The following is a 13599-nucleotide window of genomic DNA, read 5'->3' as shown; positions in this document are numbered from 1 at the left end:
AGAGCGATCGCATTTTTGCATCAACTTCGTTTAGTATAACACTTGGCACAGTTAATTGCCTGGTTTGTACAAAAAAATATGCAAAATTGCCTGCGTTTATGGGGATGCAAGCTGCTGCCGGCGACACGCAAGCATAAACTTGTTTCGCCACCTGCCGTCAGCTGCAGAAAGCAGCGTTTCCGGAGGGGCTGCCACGTGTTTCCCGCTCCTGGAACAGGTGACTGCCCTCCGTGAAACGCTGCTTTCTGCAACTGACGGCAGGCGGCGAAACAAGTTTATGCTTGTCGCGTCCCGGCTGCCTCTTGTATTTTCATACGCGCAGGCAAATTTGTACAGTTTTCTGAAAAACTAGTGAATTAACTGTATCAAGTGTTATACTAAACGAAGTCGACACCAAAATGCGATCGCCCTGCAAAATTTTACCATGTACAGTACAGCGGTGAGCGCAAAATCTTTTTGAGAACGCATGCAGCGAAATATTCAGGACCCCGTACACCAAGGCAGGGTTAAGCAACGTTGGGTCGAAGGGTGTCCATGCATGTGGCGTCGTAGACGGGTGAAGACAAAGTTGTAGCCGAAGCCGTGTAGGGTGTGTGTTGCTGTCTCGTCTGGTTGTGGTGTAGCGTGCGGAATCTACAATGCTTGCATATGTGAAATATCGCGACAATTATCGAGCTATATTACCTGTGCGGCTCATCAAATCTTTTGAGCCGGAAGATGAGCGAGATTTCTCCAAAACCAACGAACTTCAAGCCCACTGGTGCAGTGAAGATGGGAGCACAGAAGGGTATTACCCTGCCTTTGTTCATGCCCTCGCAGGTGAGTAAGCCTTGCTTGCAGATGTTTATATTATAACATTGCGCAGTTTTTTGGGCTTATGAAGTTTCCATTGATACTCGGCTGCCCATATTTAGCTTTTTTGGTCCACAAGGCAGGGCTGTTATCTTTACCAAAACTTGCGAAGCTTGCGAGAACCACCGCAGGTATTAGTAAAGGGGCCCAGTAGAAATTTTGTTCGAAAGCGGCAGTGTAGTACCTCATTCTTATGGGATTAAGGAGCGCCTGACGTGCAAGGGAGGTGTTAGCATCGTACCAGAAGACATTGACGTATTACCTATGCACTGCGGTATTGTGTGCTTGCGCCGACGTCGCGCAATGTCGCGTAACCTCAACAGATGGACATGCCCAGCCTATGTCTGCTTTTCATGAAATCGCAGCTTTCTCATGTGGTCATGCATATGTGGACAGTTGGGCGAAACGACTGTCAGAGGAATTTCATTCTGCATGTCCAGGACTTCCGCGTCAGTGCCTTATTCCTGAACGTTAAGGTTGTTGCAAACAGGTCTCAGGATATGTTTTCAACAAAACTTTTTCTATTTATCTTTCATATTTCATTGTTTTGCATTCTTTAGCCTTGGGATCTTTCTCTGCCTGATCATTCTTTGTCATGATTGTCCGAGGTAATGCTGGTAACTGCTAAGCGGGTCAAGGCCGGGTAAGATGTACAATTTTTCCTAAGTATGGACAGCTGGGCCAGTTGGTTGTGATTGGCATTTGAAACATGGTTCCAGTGAACAATTAAACACGGACGAGAAGAGAAGGACAACACGAACGCCGGCGTGCTTTTCCTGCTTTGTGCTGTTTATGAATAAGCACAATTCAGGCTAATTTGTTGACAGATCTTTGGTGATCTGTATGAACACTGAAAATAGATTGCTGCTTTGCAGACTACTGACTTCTCTTGAAGTTCAGGAGACTGTACTGGAGAGTTACGAGGCAGTCAGCAGTAATTTTGTTCTCTTTCTTTTGTTATCCTAATAATTTACAAACAACTACAACAACTTAATTGATACTATTTAGAGTGAGGAAAATGCGAACAGTGGGGTCATGTGGCACAAGCATAGTTAAGATTCATTGTTCCTCCTGCATCATTGCTGCTCTTGCAGTGCGAATGTATTCCGGGTGCTATGAAACTTGGAGCTCTTTGATTGTGGGAGCAAAAGCAGTGATGCAGGTTAGGAAACAGGTCATGTGCGAGCCATATCACGCAGCACGAGTGGTGACAGTTGTATGCACTCTAACTATATTGGCAAGTGAAAATGGCATTGCTGAACTGGGAAATGTAAAACGAGCATTGAACAAAGCAGTAGTGTAAGCAGCCATGCACAATGACTGGCCAGCGGCATGCTCTTTCCCTACAGGTACGCTTCGGCCACACATTTTGTTTTTTCAATTTCATTTTACCTTGATTATACATTACAGTCTGCAAAAAAGAGTTGAAAAGCACAGTGGCCGGTACTCGCTGCAACCATTTGGCTAATCATGGAATATGGGTGAAAGAAAGGTAGTTCAAGGAAATTGTCATAAATATAATTGTGGCCAGCTGATTGCAGTGCGATATTTAAATTTTCATTTAGGTTGTACATCTATGTGTAGCTGCATGCATTTGATGTTGTTGGCTGTTGACTGCAGTTAAATGTGACCAGTGAACTGTGGTGCTCTTTTGGTTTTAGACACTCTGGAAGCCCTGAACGCCAAATTAAAAAAAAATTGAGGGAACCTTTTCCCAGAATAATTAAGGTTGAAGATCAGTCGCGACCTCGCAAGCAAAGGGTGAGTATTTCTGAGAACTAGTAATTTGAAGGTCTAGTCATTGCTTTCCCACTATATCTTGATACCACCAGGACTTTGCATGCTATTTATGTGTCATTCGAAGCTTTAGCAAGATATCAGTGAGATAATGATTGCATTATCAGCTACTAAAAAGTTGTGCTGATACCATTCAGTGTGAAAATCGGATGTTATGCAAAGCATTTTGCACCTACCTGCCTATTGAGCATTTCAACTGAGCAAAACCAAGTGGATGAGTGAGTTTTTGTAAATTGAGTAGTTGTGTGTGGGTAGTGAGTGTATGCATGTGCGAGGACAGCAGCGTAACGATGACCATGTTGCAAAGGATCATAAGGCAGCAATGGCATGATCGGCCATTGCCATTGCTGGCTGTTTGTCACATCCTTAGTATATGGCAATTATTGGGTTCTGCGGTAGTGGGCAAACTAAGGAGAGACACTGATTGTGATGTCATCGGTGACTGTCATAATTGTTGAGGCTTAGGGCTATGTCATGCAGGGTATGTGAAAATGATGGAACTTGTACTCCAGTGAAGAGTGAAAATAGTGGAATTTGTACTACAGAGAAGAGATAAATATGATTAGCCTGGTAGTCACGAAGTTCAGTTACTACATTGCGTAAACTGCTATGAAAAGAGTACTGGGAAAAGTGGGCCGGTCCCAAGGAAAGTACGACAAGGCACCTAAAGAACGAGCGGTCATAGAGAAAGAGAAAGAAGACAAGGAAAAGGCGTGTGGTACATGCACCGGGTGTTTCAAAGAGCTGGCTGGCTTTAGAACAAGAGAAGCATGCGTGTGACTGTAACCTAGTGGTTGAAGCACCAAGCTGCTGTGCTCAACAACGGTAGAGGTGTGATTCCACCATTGGGCCACATTTTCTTATTTTTAAAGCGAGGCGAGACAAGAACCTGCGCATCTACCTACTACGAATTGTAAAGAATGAGACAAAGAATGCTTCATTATGTAATATGCTTATAGGATTATACGTACTTGACCTTGAGGTAACATTTCATTCCTACTCTGATCCTGCCTGTGTAGGAGCCAACATCAAGAGATGCTAAAAAGCAGCGGCTGGCAGCCACAGAGGCTCTGCACGAGAGGATCTTGCACCAGCATGAGGTAGGAACAAAACATTGAGGACTATTTTGGAACCATATTATGTGGCAAAATGGCCAGAAGCACAGTACTCAGCATTTTATAGTGATCCATATTTTTTTGCACTGCTTCAATTTTCACTCCACTGAATCGCAAACGGAAGAGCTGGTGGCTGAGCTCAAAGCCACAATTGAGAAGCAGGCGAAGGAGCTCAAGAAAGTTAAGCTTGAGCTCAAGGAAGCCGGAGAGCTAAATAAGAAGCTTACCAATGCGTTGCTGGAAAAGATTGGTGAGTACGTTATGCACTTCTCAGGTAGCCTATCACCCTGCAACAGGAAATAGTGACCACCATGATCAAATTTCTGCTAGGAGGCACATTAACAAATTGCAGGGGCTTTGCTTGCTTATACAAATTGGTGCTCATTGGCTTGTAATTTTACCATGAGTGCTGGAGAGCACATGCACTTTCTTATGGCCTCTTGCTGCTGGTACTTCTTTGCAATGAATAAGAATATGCTCCTGTTAGATATTCAAAAGAATTGTGTGGATAACGAGCTATTGTTTCATCATGCCAGCTACGTGCAACGCTGCCATAGAAACGTCTGCATCTGCATAAGGGACGAAATAACAATGATTTTATAGATCTATTTACTCTGTGCTCCCTTTGCAGAAATCACAATATTGGACTTGAATGAGAAGAAGAGGAGCCGAGGGGCCTTATTTTAGAGCGCAGCTCTTTGGCGTCCGTTCCTGGGTTTCGCGTCGTCGTCGGCGTTGTCGTCGGCCTCGTAACCAGCTCCGCCCCCCTTTCATCCCCCCAGCGCTAGCAGCGACCGACTGATACCGCTGGATGCCGCTGACGCCGCTAGAGTCAAGATAACGTGACTGCATAGAACACCGTCGCCGCCATGCAGAAAGAGGAGGAAAGGGTCCCCCCCCCCTGTTCTTGTGTGGCGGATAGGGTGCTCTTCAGTTGCCGACGCGCCGGTTATTTCACGTAGGCCCCGGCACGTCGACGAATACGTGACCACCTTCCCACGGCTAGACCTGCTTCTTAGCGCTGCGGAAGCGAGGGTATCATATTGTTTGTGTCGGCATCGGCGGCGTTGTCCCTGAAACCAACTCCGCAGCTGGGGTTGACTCACTATCGGCGTCAGCGGCATCAGTCAGTCGCTGCTATCTCTTCCCTCCTCCCTTTATCGTGTTGTCCGCTTGCTGCGCGCGCTTCTGCCCCCATCGTTTGCCGCTGCGTGTACACGCCGCCCCCCTCCCCCCTCTTCCTGCGAGTCTCCGGTTGTCAAAGCGCCGGCTCGAACTTAATTCCTTTCTTCGCTCCTCCTCCAATGCAACCCCTGTGCGGTGGCAATCAGAGAGCCAGATCGGTGGCGGCGGATCTGTATATGTGCACCGCCCGAGCCGAAATTGCCGCTGCCCTTCGCCCTGTGCGGTGGCAATCAGAGAGCCAGATCGGTGGCGGCTTGACATAAAGACAAACAGCAATTTCCTAACACTTATGCGGGAGAACATCCCGTTCCTCTCGCTCGTAACGCGTCCCACGGCTGTGACAACCTCGCGAGGCACTTGTATAGATCTCGTCTTTGAGAATCAAGCATTGGTGTACCAAGTCGAACATATATCAGTCTATTTCTCCAACCACAAAGCTTCCTTCATGACTGTCAAGAACTGTTAGTGGAGTCTTTGTTAAAGGAATACGTGTGAAAAATAAAAAAAAAACTCTGTGATAGCGCATACATGTGTTGCTCGATTTCTTTGCCTCAATCTATCGAAAAGGTGAAACAGCTTATTTGCTGCGCTCAAATTTCGCATTAGGAAGTAACGTAATCGTCGGTAATTTTTTGTGTATCATAACCATAAGAAGCCAACAGATAATTATGTTAATGAAAGCATAGGGGAAATTATTTGTAGTTTTAATTGAAGTGTAGGAATGGTAAAGCAAAGCGAAATGTAAGGGATGGAAAGCAACTTGCTGCTCGTGGGGACTGAGCCTACAACATGCAGTAAATGCACGCGTTATGCAAAGATCGTGGGTTTGACTCCCACCAGTCGCAAGTTGTTTTTTCATCCACTTACATTTTTTTTAGTTTATTCTTTTTACATTTAAATTAAATGTACACCGAAATGCTCCCTATGCTTTCCTTGACTATAATTTGTTGGTTTTTTATAATTTCACTTAGTCATTATGTTTTGCTAGACAGCCCACCATGGTGGCGTTGTCGCTTTCGCATTGCGCTGCTAAGCTTGATGGTGCAGTATGAAATCTCGACCACGGTGGCCCCATTTCGGTGGGGGCAAAATGCAAGAACGCTCATGTTTTGGGTAGTAGTGTGCATTAAAGAGCTGCAGGTGGTCAAAATTAATCTGGAGTCCCCCCCACTATGGTGTGCCTTGTAATCATGTCATGGTTGATACGTAAAACTCCAGAATTTAATTATTTTAATAGTTTGTTAGATGATCTGCAGCATGTAAAACGATTGTAAAATTGCCAGCTGCTTCTTTGTGCATTTTTCACACACAGTTCACGTTCATAAAAATTGCTATTCATACTTATATCCAGGATAACCCTTGCTTGATGCCAAGTTGTTTGTTATTATGGTCACTGCTGACATTCCCTATTCATACCTGGCGACATTCCCAAATTTTTCTTGGAGTTTACTGGTTTAAGCTTATTATCAAAGTAATTGTGGGTGGAAATGCTGAAGCCACTGGCCTAACAAACTGAATCTGAGCAGATTGATCATGTCAGCGACATTTCGTACTGATGGTACCTCAGTTCAGCTTGGTCAAGGAAATAAGCACCGTTAGTGATATAGCGCCTGTGGATTTCACCATGCCTTCCTTTGTCATGGTGTTTCTAACTCCCTTTTGTCAAGATTTACGAACAAGCCTACATCGCTACCCTTGCATGATGGCATGTTCTTCGTGCTGGGGTGATGAAGAAGGTGTACACTGACTTTGTGTACTCAATTTGTGACCTCTTCATGTTGCTGAAGCAGTGGCAGGCAGTAATAAACTTTTTCTGCAGATTTAGGTGTACAGCAGTCATTCATTGGCAGTTTACCTGAACAGTGCATTAATGAATTTAAATGCAGAGGTTGCTCGGGGGAAAGCCCAAGTGGAGGAGGCCGAAGCCAGTGCCCAGGCCAGAAGGGATTATGCACAGAGTAACTTGTCTGTGGGCTACCGGCAGCCAACAGAGGCTTCAGGTCTGCCTCAACAAACTGCAGGCCAAGTGACCGACACACCAGCATCTCTGAATGAAGGTACTGTTATTTCTGTGTGGCTATCTGGTTTTGGATTGCCGACTGGCCTTTCTTTCTGGGCCAGTGCAGTGTTAATCAGGTTAAAAAAAGCCCCTTTCTGAAAGAAAGATGGTTGAATGTGACGCTTTCCCCAATGCAAACTGAATCAATGTCCAAAGCCAACGACCACGCAAGGAAACCATTAAGTGCTGAGCGACCGGATGGTACGCATATGTGATTTGATCTTGTTTAGGATTGCATTTTTTTAGTGTTGAAGTTGAATGAAGACACATTTCGTTAAGTTCCACAGCCTTTATTTTAGATCGTGTAGCCATTGATTACGTGCACACACGCACTTGCATAGTATTGCATTGTAATCGCTGGGGTAGACCAGTGATTACAGTCTCTGCCATCGTAACATGACACAGCCTGCTTGCAAATGTGAGATCAGCGCTGGAACAGTGTTGTGTCATGGGTCTCTGTAGCATCTTCAGTTTCAACGTGTAGTGATCTAGCATTAAACTCAATACATTTGTCATGCTTTTTTGCCACATCGATGTTAAAAGGTACTTGCACACAAGGATCAGCGTACTGTGGGACTTTCAGGCCTTTATTGTTTCTGCGATAAATGTTTCCGAGTCGCAACGAGATGTGTTCGGTCTAATGTACAGGCTCGTCCACTCTTAGGGTGAGCACTGCTCACCGTGGCCGTGCTCCACGGGGCGCCAATGCGTCCGGCGCGGTGGCGCATCGAAGCGAAGCGGCGCAGGTGCACACGGACCTGGGGGAGGTGCTTTGCGTCGTCTGCTACAGTGCAGGAGCGCGCCGCTCTGGCTTTGCTGTAAAGTGCACTTCGGTAGACCCAGGTGCACTGAGCGACCGAGGCGGCGTTGCGGGAAGGTGCACTTGACTAACTGGAGCATTTTCCAGCTGGTTCAGTCTACAGCTTGTGAACAGCCTGCTTAATCAATATACATTAACAGAAACAAGCTTCTCACCACATAAATCACTTAGCATGTTTTTATAAGTGATGAGGGTAAAAATGCAGTCATTTTTTCGCGCTCTTTATTAGGCTGGGGCGTAGAGGCGACCCTTGATAGTCGTAGACCGAACCGGCTGGAAAATGCTCCAGTTAGTGAATTGCGCCTTCCCTTAACACCGCCTCGGTCACTCAGTCACCTGGGTCTAGTGAAGTCTACTTTAGAGCAAAGCCAGAGCGGCGCGCTCCAGCGCTGTAGCAGACGACGCGAAGCGCCTCCCCCAGGTCCGTGTGCACCTGCGCCGTTTCGCTTCGATGCGCCACCGTGCCGGACGCATTGGCGCGCCGTGGAGCACGGCCACGGTGAGCAGTGAGCCGCTTCGCTTCCTTCGATGCACCGCCGCACTGGCGCCCCGCGGAGCGCGGCCACGGGGAGCCGTGTTCACCCTAAGAGTGGCCGAGCCTGTACATGCTTTTGATCACAAGACTAGTACACATCTCGACTGCACAAGTGTCTCCTACATAGCTTCTGCATGCTGTTGCCGATACACCGGATTGGCCTTAAGGGCATGATCGCGTTTAATTTCGCTTAAGTTCATGTACGGCAGTGCAGCGGTGGCGTAGAGGTAGAACACCCGCCTCGCGTGCAAGAGGTCCGTGGTTCGAATCCCGGTGCCGGCAATTTTCCACCGGATTAAAAAAAAAAAAAAAATCCGCGTGTTGATAAAATTGCACAAACAGGCCTGGAGTGTGGCCTGATCCCGGTGACCAGAACCGGTAACGCACTCCCTCACCAGAGCAGGATTGGCCACCCTGGTGCAGTACTTGGCCACAACCTCCTATATGAACACAACAATCAAACCCCGGCCCTCAGTCCCCAGCAGCTGCGAAGCTACTGACCACGGCGGCGGTCAGACGTGCGACGCTGCAGAGGGTGCTAAGAATCACTGGCTCCGGACAGGCCGCCATTGGAATATGAACCTGGCAACGTTTAACGCTAGAACGTTATCTAGTGAGGCGAGTCTAGCAGTGCTATTGGAGGAATTAGAGGGCAGTAAATGGGATATAATAGGGCTCAGTGAAGTTAGGAGGCCAAAAGAAGCATATACAGTGCTAAAAAGCGGGCACGTCCTGTGCTACCGCGGCCTAGAGGAAAGAAGAGAACTAGGAGTCGGATTCCTGATTAATAAGAATATAGCTGGTAACATACAGGAATTCTATAGCATTAACGAGAGGGTGGCAGGTCTTGTTGTTAAACTTAATAAGAGGGACAAAATGAAGATTGTACAGGTCTACGCCCCTACATCCAGTCATGATGACCAGGAAGTCGAATGCTTCTATGAAGACGTGGAATCGGCGATGGGTAGAGTGAAAACCAAATACACTATACTAATGGGCGACTTTAATGCCAAGGTAGGCAAGAAGCAGGCTGGAGACAAGGCAGTGGGGGAATATGGCATAGGCACTAGGAATAGCAGGGGGGAGTTATTAGTCGAGTTTGCGGAACAGAATAATATGAGGATAATGAATACTTTCTTCCGCAAGCGGGATAGCCGAAAGTGGACGTGGAGGAGCCCGAACGGCGAGACTAGAAATGAAATAGACCTCATACTCTGCGCTAACCCTGGCATCATACAAGATGTGGACGTGCTCGGCAAGGTGCGCTGCAGTGACCACAGGATGGTAAGAACTCGAATTAGCCTAGACCTGAGGAGGGAACGGAAGAAACTGGTACATAAGAAGCCGATCAATGAGTTAGCGGTAAGAGGGAAAATAGAGGAATTCCAGATCAAGCTACAGAACAGGTATTCGGCTTTAACTCAGGAAGAGGACCTTAGTGTTGAAGCAATGAACGACAATCTTGTGGGCATCATTAAGAAGTGTGCAATGGAAGTCGGTGGTAACTCGATTAGGCAGGATACCAGTAAACTATCGCAGGCGACGAAAGATCTGATCAAGAAACGCCAATGTATGAAAGCCTCTAACCCTACAGCTAGAATAGAACTGGCAGAACTTTCGAAGTTAATCAACAAGCGTAAGACAGCTGACATAAGGAAGTATAATATGGATAGAATTGAACAAGCTCTCAGGAACGGCGGAAGCCTAAAAACAGTGAAGAAGAAACTAGGAATTGGCAAGAATCAGATGTATGCGTTAAGAGACAAAGCCGGCAATATCATTACTAATATGGATGAGATAGTTCAAGTGGCTGAGGAGTTCTATAGAGATTTATACAGTACCAGTGGCACCCACGACGATAATGGAAGAGAAAATAGTCTAGAGGAATTCGAAGTCCCAAAGGTAACGCCGGAAGAAGTAAAGAAAGCCTTGGGAGAAATGCAAAGGGGGAAGGCAGCTGGGGAGGATCAGGTAACAGCAGATTTGTTGAAGGATGGTGGGCAGATTGTTCTAGAGAAACTGGCCACCCTGTATACGCAATGCCTCATGACGTCGAGCGTACCAGAATCTTGGAAGAACGCTAACATAATCCTAATCCATAAGAAAGGGGACGCCAAAGACTTGAAAAATTATAGACCGATCAGCTTACTGTCCGTTGCCTACAAAATATTTACTAAGGTAATCGCAAATAGAATCAGGAACACCTTAGACTTCTGTCAAGCAAAGGACCAGGCAGGATTCCGTAAAGGCTACTCAACAATAGATCATATTCACACTATCAATCAGGTGATAGAGAAATGTGCGGAATATAACCAACCCTTATATATAGCTTTCATTGATTATGAGAAAGCGTTTGATTCTGTCGAAACCTCAGCAGTCATGGAGGCATTAAGGAATCAGGGTGTAGACGAGCCGTATGTAAAAATACTGAAAAATATCTATAGCGGCTCCACAGCCACCGTAGTCCTCCATAAAGAAAGCAACAAAATCCCAATAAAGAAAGGCGTCAGGCAGGGAGATACGATCTCTCCAATGCTATTCACAGCGTGTTTACAGGAGGTATTCAGAGACCTGGATTGGGAAGAATTGGGGATAAAAATTAATGGAGAATACCTTAGTAACTTGCGATTCGCTGATGATATTGCCTTGCTTAGTAACTCAGGGGACCAATTGCAATGCATGCTCACTGACCTGGAGAGGCAAAGCAGAAGAGTGGGTCTAAAAATTAATCTGCAGAAAACTAAAGTAATGTTTAACAGTCTCGGAAGAGAACAGCAATTTACAATAGGCAGCGAGGCACTGGAAGTCGTAAGGGAATACATCTACTTAGGGCAGGTAGTGACGGCGGATCCGGATCATGAGACGGAAATAATCAGAAGAATAAGAATGGGCTGGGGTGCGTTTGGCAGGCATTCTCAGATCATGAACAGCAGGTTGCCATTATCCCTCAAGAGAAAAGTGTATAATAGCTGTGTCTTACCAGTACTCACCTACGGGGCAGAAACCTGGAGGCTTACGAAAAGGGTTCTACTCAAATTGAGGACGACGCAACGAGCTATGGAAAGAAGAATGATAGGTGTAACGTTAAGGGATAAGAAAAGAGCAGATTGGGTGAGGGAACAAACGCGAGTTAATGACATCTTAGTTGAAATCAAGAAAAAGAAATGGGCTTGGGCAGGACATGTAATGAGGAGGGAAGATAACCGATGGTCATTAAGGGTTACGGACTGGATCCCAAGGGAAGGGAAGCGTAGCAGGGGGCGGCAGAAAGTTAGGTGGGCGGTTGAGATTAAGAAGTTTGCAGGGACGGCATGGCCGCAATTAGTACATGACCGGGGTTGTTGGAGAAGTATGGGAGAGGCCTTTGCCCTGCAGTGGGCGTAACCAGGCTGATGATGATGATGATCATGTACGGCAACCTTTTCTTCTGCCGTGCGCTGCACCCACGGCCTACCCATGGTGATGCCGGGGAATGCATTGCGTGACGTGTGTAATGCAATGCAGATATATACAGTTCGTCTCGGTAGTGTAGCGTTGAACCACCTTTCTTTAAGACACGAGAAGAAAGGGGGTTAATCGAGGGGCCCGATTTTTATTAGTCATATCATGAGGAGCCAACAAACACTGAAACCAAGGACAACATAGGGGAAATTATTTGTGCTTAATCAATGAAATAAAGAAACGATAAATTGATGGAAATTAAAGTGGATGAAGAAACAACTTGCCGCAGGTGGGAACCGAACCCACAACCTTCGCATTTCGAGTGCGATGCTCTACCAATTGAGCTACCCCGGCGCTGTTTCCCCATCCACTTTCTTGGGTATTCATGTGTCCTAGTAGAACCCTGGGAGTGTTAGCCAGCACCACCACTCACAGACCATGGCGGTGGACGTGGAACGTCCTTTTCGCCGCAGGTGTCACGAGAATGTTATCTTTTTGGGTGAAGGTAACTGGTCAATAAACCCACAAATGCTACCTGAAGCCATCAAGGTAGCCGGATTCGAGACCCTCGTTATGTAATGAACGAGAAGAAAGGGGGTTAACCGAGGGGCCCGATTTTTATTAGTCATATCGTGAGAAGCCAACAAACACTGACACAAAGGACAACATAGGGGAAATTAATGGAAATTAATGTGGATGAAAAAACAACTTGCCGCAGGTGGGAACCGAAGCCACAACCGAACCCGCGAAATGCGAAGATTGTGGGTCGGTATTATGGCAGGTGTGATGCAGTTTACCCTGAGAGCATGCATCAATGTGGCTTACTGCATCTACAATTTGCGTATGCACGTCTTGTGTTGTCATAAACCTTAGACACCATAGCTGACTGTGCTTAATGCCTGCGACCGCCATCAGATTCACGATGCTCATAAAATAAAAGCAATATTGTAAAAAGATTCGTCTTGATAAAAAATTATGCACAAACCATTTGATTGTTATCAATGTGAGCGAATAGTTTGAATGAGCAAGTGAATTACATTCCCTTATCCCTGGCACCTACCCCTAATGAGCGAGCAAGCGACAGCCTCTCCTCCTCTATCTGGCCTCTCTTGGTCTCTTGCTTGAGAGCACACACCCTCTCTCACGTGCCTGCAATGAACAAGCCAACGAGCAAAGTTGCCCCTTGCTTTTCGCCCCTCCCCCCTTGTTCTTGGCTATAGTAGGTTGCCCAAAGTCATGCAGACCCTTTTCCTCGGAGTGGTTCCTCTCCTTCCCTTGCACATATACCATTGTACCTACCACAAGAACTGCCGTAAGAGTGCGAAAGCTATCCGCTTTTCAAAATCTGAGCTCTGCCAATGGGTACCAAATGCTTCACACCTTGCCTCGTCAACTATAGACTAGTGACATCCTACTAGACGTGCTGGAAACCTGTGCACATAGTACAGCACATGGCCTGTGTGTGCGCTCTGCTGCGCGGACAACCATGTGTAGCCACAGTCCGGGCAGAAGAGAATATTGTTCTCGTGCATGCTAAGGGGGAGGGCAAATGAGTACACGTCTGCCGTGCCTCTTCCCTTTGAGCACATGCTTGATCACATTGCAATGCGTTCACACCCTCTCCAGCTCATTCTTCACTGAAAATTCGTGAGCTGTCGTTCTCGGAGCCACCTTTGTGTGCCTCGCGGCCTGCGCAACCTTTTGAATGGTGTTTCCTGCATACCACACCGGTGCGCACGCTTCGATGGCATTTGTACTGCTCAATCTTGCAAAAGCTTCTACGTGAATGTCTTGC

The 13599-nt window shown here is 46.6% G+C and overlaps 1 non-coding gene across 1 annotated transcript; it reads right to left on the bottom strand.

Moving 5' to 3' along the window:
- Positions 1-12085: 12085 nt before the first annotated feature.
- On the bottom strand, positions 12086-12158 carry TRNAS-CGA (transfer RNA serine (anticodon CGA)). Its single transcript has one exon. It is a non-coding gene; the product is annotated as a tRNA-Ser (tRNA).
- Between the last annotated feature and the right edge of the window lie 1441 nt (positions 12159-13599).

This window comes from Dermacentor andersoni, chromosome 10 (assembly GCF_023375885.2).
Source record: "Dermacentor andersoni chromosome 10, qqDerAnde1_hic_scaffold, whole genome shotgun sequence".
NCBI classification, from domain to species: Eukaryota; Metazoa; Arthropoda; class Arachnida; order Ixodida; family Ixodidae; genus Dermacentor; species Dermacentor andersoni.
The sequence above is the reverse complement of the archived record's forward strand: the minus strand, read 5'-3'. Positions and strand labels throughout refer to the sequence as shown.